This window comes from Chrysochloris asiatica, unplaced genomic scaffold (genome assembly GCF_000296735.1).
Source record: "Chrysochloris asiatica unplaced genomic scaffold, ChrAsi1.0 scaffold00119, whole genome shotgun sequence".
Classification (NCBI taxonomy): domain Eukaryota; kingdom Metazoa; phylum Chordata; class Mammalia; order Afrosoricida; family Chrysochloridae; genus Chrysochloris; species Chrysochloris asiatica.
This window is the reverse complement of record NW_006408637.1, coordinates 9,250,799-9,262,356: the sequence shown is the minus strand read 5'-3', so window position 1 is coordinate 9,262,356 and position 11,558 is coordinate 9,250,799. Positions and strand designations below refer to the sequence as shown.

The 11,558-nt window shown below is 41.5% G+C and overlaps 1 pseudogene; it reads right to left on the bottom strand.

Moving 5' to 3' along the window:
• Positions 1-8,631: 8,631 nt before the first annotated feature.
• LOC102837485 overlaps positions 8,632-11,558 on the bottom strand; it is a 6,820-nt pseudogene continuing 3,893 nt past the window's right edge.

The following is an 11,558-nucleotide window of genomic DNA, read 5'->3' as shown; positions in this document are numbered from 1 at the left end:
TAATCTTGCGAGTGACTGTTATCACTTACATCTCATATAGATCTTAAAAGAGCATAATATACAAGGCAGATAGTTTACTACTAAAGCTAGCTCAACTACTGTTTACTTTTAAGAAAACTCCAGAGCAGATTTTTGTTTTGAAGTTTAAAGGAAATAATCTAGATGTGGTGCTGTAGGATAAGCCCTGGACTGTTAACCAAAAGATTGGCAGTTCAAACCCACCAGCTAGCTGCTTTCTCAGAAACCTTATATAGAGTCACTGTGAGTCGCAACTGACTTGATGGCACTTAACAACAACAAGAACAATAGTATTAGGGATCTATTGACCATGATTCCAGAATTTCTGGATTCCATGAGAATTTGAAGTTCTGTTTTGTAACTTCTCCCTTTTAATAAGGATTCTTTTCTAAAATCTTTGATCAAAATATTTATTAATGGTAGTGACACACTGTCCAGTTCTTCTAGTCTTGTGATAAGGAAGACAATTGTTCAGAGAAGCAATTAGTCACCCAATCCACAGTCTCACTCTACTTCTGACTTTTTCTTTCTGCTGTCTGTTGCTCCAAGTAAATATATACCAATTATTGTGACTTAGATGACTGATTGCAAGTCTTTTAGATCCCAAGAACTACCCAACAAAGTAAGTTGACAGAAGTACTAAACAAATTCCTAGGCTAATTAGCTGGATGTCCTATGAAACCATGCTCCAAACCAAGGAACCAAATATCATGAGGTTTTGGGTTGTCCGTAGGCAGACTTAGCAGCTAATATTTTTATGGCATTACATTAAATATTTGGAGTCTTGGTGTGGCACTGTAGAATAAGTGCTCACCTACTAATCACCAGGTTGGCGGTTCAAACCCTCCAGCCATTCCTTGTAAAACCATATGTAGGATCGCTACGAGGCAGAACCAACTCGACAGCACTTTACAACAACAACAGCAACAGTACACAGAGACAGTTGTTAAAACAGAACAAGGGAAATCTATATGGCTTCAAATCAAAAAAAGTAGGCATCAGGGTTGTATCCTTTCATCATATTCTCTCAATGTGTATACTGTGCAAATTATCTAAAAAGCTGACGTCTATGAAGTAGAACACACACAGGATGAGGATTGGAGGAATACTCACTGACAACCTGTGATATGCAGATGACACAACATTTTTGCTGAAAGCGAAGAGGACTTGAAGCACTGATGAAGATCAAAAACTACAGACTTCGATTACACCTGAATGTACAGAAAACAAAAATCATTGTCACTGGACCAGTAAATAATAACATGAAAATTGGAGAAAAGATTGAAGTTGTCAGAAACTTAATTTTGCTTGGATCCACCATCAACACTCATGGAAGGAGCAGTCAAGAAATCAAATGACATATTTCATTAGGCAAATCTGCTGCACAAGACCTCTTTAAAATGTCGAAGACCAAAGATGTCAGTTTGAGGACTACGGTGCGCCTGACCCAATCCATGGTATTTTCAATAGCTTCATGTGCATGTGAAAGTTGGACAGTGATTAAGAAGACCACAGAAGAATTGGTGGATTTGAGTTATGGTATTGGAGAAGAATATTAAAGGTACCATGAGCTTCCGGAAGAGCAAACAAATCTGTGTTTGAAGAAGTACAGACAGAATGCTATTTAGAAGCCTGGTTGGTGAGACTTCATCTCTCATACTTCTGACACATTATCAGGATGGGCCAGTCCCTGGAGAAGGATATCAAGCTAGGTAAAGTGGAGGGTCAGTGAAAAAGAAGAAGACCTCCCCCTCAAAGGAGATAGACTGGCACAGTGCAGTAGCATTGGACTCAATCTTCACAACAATTGTGGGGATGACACAGTCAGTGTTTTGCCCTGTTGTGCATAAAGTCTTTGTGAGTCATAACTGACTCTACAGCATCTAACAAGAACAAGAAAAACTGATGCCTTTGAATTATGGTGTTAGTGAAGAGTATTAAAAATGCCAGAAGAACAAGCAAACCTGTGTTGGATAAAGTACAGCCAGAATGCTCATTAGAAGCCAGCATGGTGAGACTTCACCTTATGTAGTTTGCACATTTCATCAGAATGGACCAATTCCTAGAGAGGACACAATGCTTAGAAAAGTAGAGGATCCATAAAAAAGAAGAAAATCCTAAAGGGGCTGGATTTACATAGTGACTGTAACAATGGGATTCACCATAGGAACAATTGTGAAGATGATGCAGGCCTGGGAACTGTTTCATTCTGTTGCATATAGGGCATCAGAACTGACTCAAAGAGACCCAACAACAGCAATAATAATCTTGATAGATTTTCTTGAAAGACAAAGAATCATCATGAGGACTTATTATGAACAAGGTTTCAGAGAATTGAAAACTGCCTTGGTGATAAACAAGAACTTTGGACCAAGGAGTTGGTTTCACTCATGGCAATGCACCTGCTCGTTCTTGGAAGGCAACAAGACCTGTCCTAGGAGAATCAGCACTCCTGAGCTTGACATTTCAGTCTTCTTTTTGTCTTCAAACTGAAAACACTAAAAAGATGATTTGAGTCTCCTGAAGATGCTTAAGCTGCTGTTTTGACGTGATGCGAACCAAACAATGCTGAATTCTTTGGGGGAAAGATTAGAGAAATGAAAACACCTCCTTCCAAAGTGTATACATCTAGATGGAGGTTATGCAGAGAAACAATAGCTTCACATTTTGATATTTTGTTTAATAAAAGTTTCTATGATTTTGGACTTACCCTCATACGCTGTTAAGTCTAGTTAGTTTATAGTGGCATTCAGATCCTCTGTTTCTTTGTTAACCTGCCTTCTACATATCGTATATTGAGAATGATGTGTTGAAATTTCCAAATATTGTAGTTGTTGTGTGTGCCATCAAGTCCGTTTTGATTCATAGTAACCCTGTATAGGGTTTCTGAGGAGCTGGTCCAGTCATCGGTCCAGTGCTGGTCCTACAGCGTCGCACCAGGACTCCCATCATAGTATCCCACTAATTTCCAGGTTTAAGGATTTATATTATTGGTTTCTTTCAGGACATTTTGTATTTCACTGTCCTCACCCTTCAAAGGTGGCTCAGTATGACATCACCTGACCCACGGGGAATAGTTCTAGCTCAAGGAGAATTAGTTCTTCAAGAAAGCAACAAGAACACAAATGACTGTAGCATCTGGTAATCATGTATCAGTTAGAGTAAGAACAGTTCTGAAAAGGGGCAGTAGACCATAAAGTGTCAGGGCCTTCTGAACCATACCAGGTACAAGCCACAACTGAGCAGAATACAATGTCCTTGGCCCTGAGTCAGTAAACTGGTCATTGCCAGGGCAGATCCCTATACAACCAGTATTGTCTGAGATGTCCTGAGGGTTCTCTCAAGGAGTACACCATGTAGGAATCCCTGACCAGTCCACTGGGAGTGGGGATGTAAAACAAACTTTAGGCATGAAAGAGCTGATGGCTTTACAGAGGTGGTAGTCCCCATTCCCTGCATTATGCAGACTCAAGCCAGAGTCCCAAGGCAGACCCAATGTGATCATTGCAAGGAGGGATTGGAGGAACACATGAGTCCTCATCTCATCCAGAAGCTCCTTCCAGCCTAATTATTGTGACCTCTTGTATCATTTACCTCAACTGTACTTTTGTCATGGATTTGAGGGATTTGGGTTTCATTTCCTGCCCAGCATCTGGGGAAGCACTAAACCATAGGAAGAGAAAATAAAACAAAACCAATTGCTTTGGAGTCCATTCCACCGTGTCAAAGTAGGACTGTGTTTCACAGAATTTTCAATGGCTAGTTCTTGGGATCAAATTGCCAGGCCTTTTTTCTGAGGTGCATTTTCTTATGATCAACACAGTGGAAAGCCTTGGCATCGTTAATAAAGCCCAAGTAAGCATCTTTCTAGTATTCTCTGCTTAAAGCCAAGATCCATCTGATATCAGCAATGATACCGCTTGTTCCTCTTCTGAATCTAACTAGAATTTAGCAGTTCCCTGTCAATGCACTGCTTCAATTGGTTTTGAATTATCTTCAGGAAAATTTTACTTGTGTGTGATATTAATGATATTGTTCAATGATTTCTTCATTCCATTGGGTCACATTTCTTTGGAATGGGCACAAATATGGATCTCTTACAGTTGGTTGACCAGGTAGCCGTCTTCCAAATTTCTTGATATAGATGAATGAGATCCTCTAGTACTGCATCTGTTTATTGAAACATTTTAATTGGTATTCTATCAATTCCAGGTGCCTTGTTTTTCACTAATGCCTTCAGTGTAGCTTGGACTTTGTCCTTCAATACCACTGGCTCTTGATCATGTGCTATCTCTTGAAATGGTTGAACATCAGCCAGTCCTTGTGTCTGTCTAAGATACTTTTAATATTCTTCGCCAACACTATAATTCAAAGACTTCCATTGTTCTTGGGTTTTCCTTATTCATTGTCCAGCGTTCACATGCATATTATTGAAAAGACCATAGCATGGTTCAGGTGCCTCCTTAATTCTCAAAATGACATCTTTGTCCTTTAACACTATAAAGAGATGGTTTGTTTTTGTTTTTTAAAGACATTCAACTGTGCAGATCAAAACAAATTATGGATAACATTGAGAAGACTGGTAAATCCAGAGCACAGACTAAAACGTGATTATTTGAATACAACAAGGAGATACTCTGTGTTTCAATGTTAGGAAAGGTGTATATAATAGTTGTATCCTTTCTCCATACTTATTTAATCTATTAATTGAGAAAATAATCTCAGGAATTGGACTATATAAAGAAGAGTATGGCTTCAGGTTTGGAGGCAGAGTCACTAACAATCTGTGATATTCAGATGACACAATTTTGCTGACTGAGTGTGAAGAGTATTTGAAGATCAAAGGAAACAATCTTTCAATATGAATTACACCTCAAATAAAATCAAAGTCCTCACAATGGGACCAACATGAACATTTAAAAAAAATGTTTTATTGTGAATTATGTGACAGTTTACATGGGTTTCATTTGTTAAAAGGAGAAAAGATTGACGTCATCAGGGGTTTCATTTCTACCTGGACCACAATCAATGCCCGTCATAGCAGCAGTCAAGACAACAAAGGGTGTATTGCATTGGACAAATCTCTTGAAAACTACCTCTGTAAATGTTAACAAGGAAGGAGCTCATTTTGAGACCTAGTATGTACCTGACCTAAGGAGGTCATTTTCTTTTCTTTTCTTGAAGGTGTTTATTGTGGCTTGAGTAAAAGTTTACAGTGCAGATCATCAGTTTTACATTCAACAAATCACACACCTTATTTCATTACAATGATTATTATCCCCTCCATGTACCATCAGTTACCAATGTTTCTCTCTATTCAATATAGATTTTTTTTTTCTTAAACCATCAGGCATATATAAAAATTTACACTACCAAAAGGCACATTCTGCAAGTCTGCCTCCGGACTGCCATCTTTTAGTCCCTCATTTCCCATGAATCTAGAGTCCTTAGCTGCTACCTCTCTCTATGTCTCCATCTCTGGTGTCGCTGCTTCTCTGAATAATATCTCTCATTCCGCTTGTGCTCTTCTCCTAGACTGAAAGTTAATCACTCCCCTCCTTGCTATAAAACATCTACCTTTGCATTTCCATCCCTCACAATCAGTCCTGATAACAATTATTCACTATTGTATCACAAGAGACCCGTCTGCATTTCATTGCATCAACCCCGCCTAGACAGATTGAATACTACTCACTGGAGATTCTACCTTCCTCCAGGCCCTCTGGATCTAGGTTCCCTCTTGAAAGCTTGTAAGCCAGTCACTTCTTGCCTTTGTAGCTCCTCACCCCCCATTTTGGGTAGCCAATGTCCAAGTTGCCCATCCCTGTCTACTCTGTGTGTGGAGGGTTAGGGTTGGCTGTCTTTTGAATCTTGGTTTTCCTTGCATTATATTATAAAATAGACACTGGAGGGGGAGAGAAAGGAATAGCGAAAAGCATCACCATAGAAAGCTTGTAAGCCCGTCTTCTGCCTATAACTGATTGGAATACCTAAAATGGGGCTACAACGTGCCCAGTGAAGGAGGCTTCCTGCGGAGCCTCTGCAATTCATAAGACTATAGGTGGAAGCCTGAACCACATCCAGATCTCCAGAGATGGGAGATTCCTACTTGAAAGGACAAGCAGACCAACCTGGAGTGGCTAGAAGAACAGAAGATGCTTCTTGAAAGAAAGACCTACAGGAAAAATATAAAACAACATAGGCAGACCGACTGTTACTACAAGAACAAGCAACATGCTTGCCCAGGAAATATCAAGTCAAGTGGTTGGGTCCCCTCAGTGCAAACCCCCTTCCAAGCCTAAGACTCAATGGGAATACACACTTTGATTGGTGACCACGCTCGACACCAATAAGGGGAAGTGAGGGAAAAACAGCAATGAAGCAGTGAGCTAAGCCCTACAACATTCAATAGACTTCTGTGAACCCGAGTGAAGACCTGGTTGGCCAGCAGTGTGGCAAGACCTGGGGACTCTTGGGCCCAGAGTCAGTGACATAGCCACAGAGGACTAGAGTGGAGAGTGAAGCGTCCAGCTGATAAGAAGAGAGGGCATATGCATAAGAACACCCACACTTGTAGATAATACCCACTTATCCTGGCTTCAGTGACTGGATGATCATAGGTAAACCAGAAGTAAAAAGAAGAGGAAAAAAAAAAAAAAAAGTATTCTCATACAATTTGATGAACTTGACCTATACCAATGGAAGCAGTAGTGCAAAAGGGGAACAAGTCCTTACAGCAAGAATCATTCCCACATCCCCATCTCTTTTAACCAGACCCATCTAGACAAGATGATAACTATTCAGTGGGGACTCTTTCTTTCCCCTACACTCTATTAAACTAAGCTCCCCCTTGAAACCTTGTAAGCCAATCACTTTGTGCACCCCTCTCATTTTAGGTAGCCAATGTCTAAGTTGCCTGTCCTTATCTACCCTGTGTACAGAGGGGATAGCACTGATATTAGATGTGAAGGCACCTTCTCTCTCTGTTGGTATTTAGAGTTACTGTCTCCATGAATATAGGTCAAGCTTATCAAATTATAGCAATTTACCCTCATTTCCTTTATCAAAGTTTTTTTGTTTTTGTTTTGTTTTTTCTTTTATCTTCCTCTAGTTGAGTTCTGGAGTCCTGGTGTGGCATTGTGGGCTAATGCATCAGACTGCAAAGTCATTTGAACTGCAAGGTCAGTGGTTCAAGCTCACAAGCTGCTCCTTGGAAACCTTATACAGGGTCGCTATGGGTCAGAATCGACTAGACAGCACTTGCGATGATGACAAGTTGAGTTCTGATTATCAAGCCATCAAAGCTAGGTTAAATGGGTACTATCTGCAACTTTGAGTGTTCTTGTACAACCCTCTCACTTCATATCAGCTGGATACTTCACTCTCAGCTCTAGACCTCTGTGGCTATGTCCCTGTCCATAGGTTCAGGTGTCCCCAGGTCTCACCATATTGGGGACCAACCAGCCCCTCTTCTTCTCTCTCATCTCCAGGTCAACGGGAGTCTGCGGAACATGGTTGAACTCAGCCCATTTCTTCATTGCTGCCTTTCCCCCTCTTCCACTCACCAGTAGACCACCATGGGCACCAGCAAGCTTACATGCCTGCCATTTGAGTTTCAGTCTTAGAGGGGTGTTTGTTCTGAAGGAACTTGATTGTTTGCCTTGATGGCTTACCAGTGAACAACTTGCTTGTTCTTGTAGTAGTCAGTCATACTGCCATTTTTGTTTGGGGTTTGTCCTGATCTTTCTTTGAAGATGTGTTTTCTGTTGCTCTAGCTGTTCCAGGCTGGTCTGCTTGTCCTTTCTAGTGGTAATGTCCCACCTACGGAGATGTTTTGCAGCAGATTTACCTAATGCAATATGTTGTTTGATTTCTTTCTTTCTTTTTTTAGTACTTTATTACAAAAAAACCCAGAAACTAGATGAATGCTCACAAATCCCTCACTACCAGTTAGGGAAGCTCACACATTGCTATGCACATCAATCCATTTTTCCACAATGGGTCATGTTTATATACTTCTCTCCCCTTAAGCATTTATATCCCAACTACAAAAATGGAGCTGCATGCAAAGAGTGTATGAGCGTCAATGAGATTTCTTGCTCTTGTTATAGTGTAAACACTTGAGATGACTAAAAACCAGGAGAGAAATGAGGAGGGAAAATGCCTGATTTTTAAAGAATAGATGGAATATCTGGTACCTCTCAATAAGTAGCTGTTATAACGGTCCTTACCCTAAAATACTCTTTTTGTGGGTACGTAGACACATGACATAATAAGGCAAACACGTGCCAGGCAATTTTTATACTAGAAGGCACATGATACAATACCTTTTTGTAATTACTAAAGACAAATTACAGGAGAATCCAGTATTTAGATTCTGCACACCTTGAGGTATTAAACACATAGGAAAAAGATCAGTTTGGTCAAAGTAAGAAGCAATAAAATGTTTTAAACCAACATGGTTAAGTGTTAAGATTTTTAGAAATCAAAGTACTTATTCACATCATTTTAAACTAAAGTAAAAAACAAATAAATTTGCTGTAGCTAATGATTTAAGTGCAAGAGATGCTGGCTTTCACATTCTTTGTTGACTTCATTCTGAATAAAAGCAGATCAATTGCTCTTGAACAAGTTGATGCAGCTTTGTAAAAGGGAGACGTTCTTCCTGGCATGCTTTATTTCCAATTCAGACATTTCAATCAAATTCTTCCTAAATGCTGCTGCTCCCTTCCATTTGAAATTCATCAATTCTTCCTTTGTTGATTCAGAAAGCTGTTCAAATTTCTGGCAACATTCCTGCTGGAATGTCTGCCAACTTGACAAGTTTGCTTTTTAACCGGGCCTTATCCAAAGCTTTGTTTGAGTTCTCATAATCAATGAGGGCTTTGGTGAATCTATATAAGAGATCCTTAGCGGCCAGAAGCGCTGTCAGCTTTAAGTCTTCATCTGATGAGACTTGGTTCTCTACTTTCCTAAGTTTCTCAAATAGCTCAGCAACCTTTAAAAGGTACTTTTTTTTTTTGAAGCATATAGGATACTTTATTTTGAGTTATGTGATAGTTTACATGGGAGAACATTTAGCTTCACATGGATCCCATCGTATATGGTTACAATCCCCTCCATGCATCATTCACCAACCACAGGGTTTATCTCTCTGCGTCATTGTCTCTGCCTCCATCTCGGGCATCACCGCTTCCCTGGGTAGGGTTCCATTCTCCGCTCTTCTCCCTTGATGGTCCCAGAGACCTCCGCCCCTACACTGCAAAGTTAAACCCTCCCCTCCCTTTGGTAAAAAATGTCTACCTTTACATTTTCAGCCCTCACAATCACTCCTGATAACAATTATTCACCATTGTATTGCAAGAGACCTATCCACATCTCCTTTCCTTGCCCCACCTAGACAGATTGTATACTACTTCGTGGAGATTCTACCTTGCTCCACGCCCTCTGGATCTAGGTCCCTCTTGAAAGCTTGTAAGCCAGTCACTTCTTGCCTCTGTAAGCCCCCCATTTTGGGTAGCCAATGTCTAAGTTGCCCATCCTTGTCCTCTCCTTGTGTGGAGGAGGTGGGAGTGATCCTTGCTATGAAGATGCGTTCCCTCTTTTGAGCTACTGCATCCATAGGAGTAGGTCAGGTTCATCAAATTGTATCAGATTACTCTTTTTTTCCTTTTCTTTCTTCTTCTAGTTGAGCTCTGATCATCCAGCCATTAAAGCCAGATCAGGTGGGTATTATCTGCAAGGGTAGGTGTACTTATGCATGTGCCCTCTCTCCTTATCAGCTGGACGCTTCACTCTTCACTCTAGTCCTCTGTGGCTATGTCACTGACTCTGGGCCCAAGAGTCCCCTGGACTTGGCACACTGCTGGCCAATCAGGTCTCCAGCCAGGTTCACAGGAGTCCATTGAATGTTGTAGGGCTTAGCTCGCAGCTCCACTGCTGCCCTTCCCTCACTTACCCTATCAGAAATGAACGTGGTCACCAATCAGAGCATCTATTCCCATTGGGTCCCAGCCTTCGAAGAAGGTTTGCCCTTAGGGGACCCGACCACTTACCTTGATGTCTCCTGGGTGAGCCACTTGTTTGTTCTTGTAGTAATCAGTCGATCTGCCTATATTGTTTTGGATTTTTCCTGTCAGTCTTTCTTTCATGAAGTATCTTCTGTTCTTCTGGCTGCTCTAGGCTGGTCTACTTGTCCTTTCAAGTGGAAATTTCCCCTCAGAAGATTCTGGATTGGGTTCAGGAATCCACCTATGGTCTTATGTAATGCAGAGACTCCACAGGCAGCCTCCTTCACTGGGCACATTGTAGCCCCATTTTAGGTATTCCAATCAGTGATAGGCAGAAGACGGACTTACAAGCTTTCTCTGGTGATATTTCTGGCTATTCCTTTCTTTCCCCCTCCAGTGTCTATTTTATAGTGGTATGCCAGGGAAACCAAGATTCAAAAGACAGTCAAGCATCTTAACATTCTTTACCCTCTATTCCCCATTCCAACCATGTCTCAATCTCTGTATCCCAGAGCCCTGTTGTTCCAGGGTTGTGCATACATCCTTATTTGCCTCTGTCCCACTTCATCTTCACATTCATCCGATTGTATTACATTTCATTGCAATGATTACAATCCCCTCCATGCATCATCAAATAACCACAGGCCCGCCCCCTTGGCTATCAGCAAACAACTCTTCTCCATCCCTGAGTCCCGTGTCCCCAGACACTCCATCTGTCCACACTAACATCTCTGTCTCCATGGCTGGCTTCACTGCCTCTCTGGGTAGGGTCACACTTTCGGTTCTTCTCGCTTGATGGTCCCAGGGACCTCCACTCCTGGGCTGCAAAAGTAACCAATTTTCTCCTTTTACCAATTTTTTTTTTTTTTTTAATCTGCCTCTACATTTCTGACCCTCACAGTCAGTCCTGCTGGCAGGTATTCACTGTTGTACCAGAAGAGTCTTATCCCCATTTCCTTTTGTCAGCCTGGTCCTAAGAGATTAGAAATCATTCAGTGGACGTTCTACCTCCCCTGCCCCATCTGGAACTAGGCTCACCCTTGAAAGCCTGTAAGCCAGTCACCTCTTGCCTTTATAGACCCCCCCCCCATTTTGGGTCTGGGCAATTTCCAGCTCCCCTCAAGTTATTCCAGTCAGTTAGAGGTTGAAGACAGGCTTACATGTTCTCTGTTGTGATGTTTCTCATTATTCCCCCTCCCCCAAGTGTCTATTTCACAATGGTAGGCAAGGGAAACCAAGATTTAAAAGACAACTGAGCATCCTAACATTAGTCACATTTTATCCCCTTTGAGGCCATGCCTCTATTCCTGTATCCTGAACCCTGTTATTCTAAGGTTGTGCATACAACGTCATTTACCTCTGTCCCATCTAGCCCATGCGAACCTGCCCAACCATTCTCCAGTCCACCTTGTTCTTCTTTTTCCCACCCCCTGCTTGTGTAATGCTGCCCCCCCACCCAGCACCCAGGCTTTCCTATATCTATTCCCTACCCTGTGCTCTTTCTTCCCCTCCCTCCCTCCCCTCCTCTCA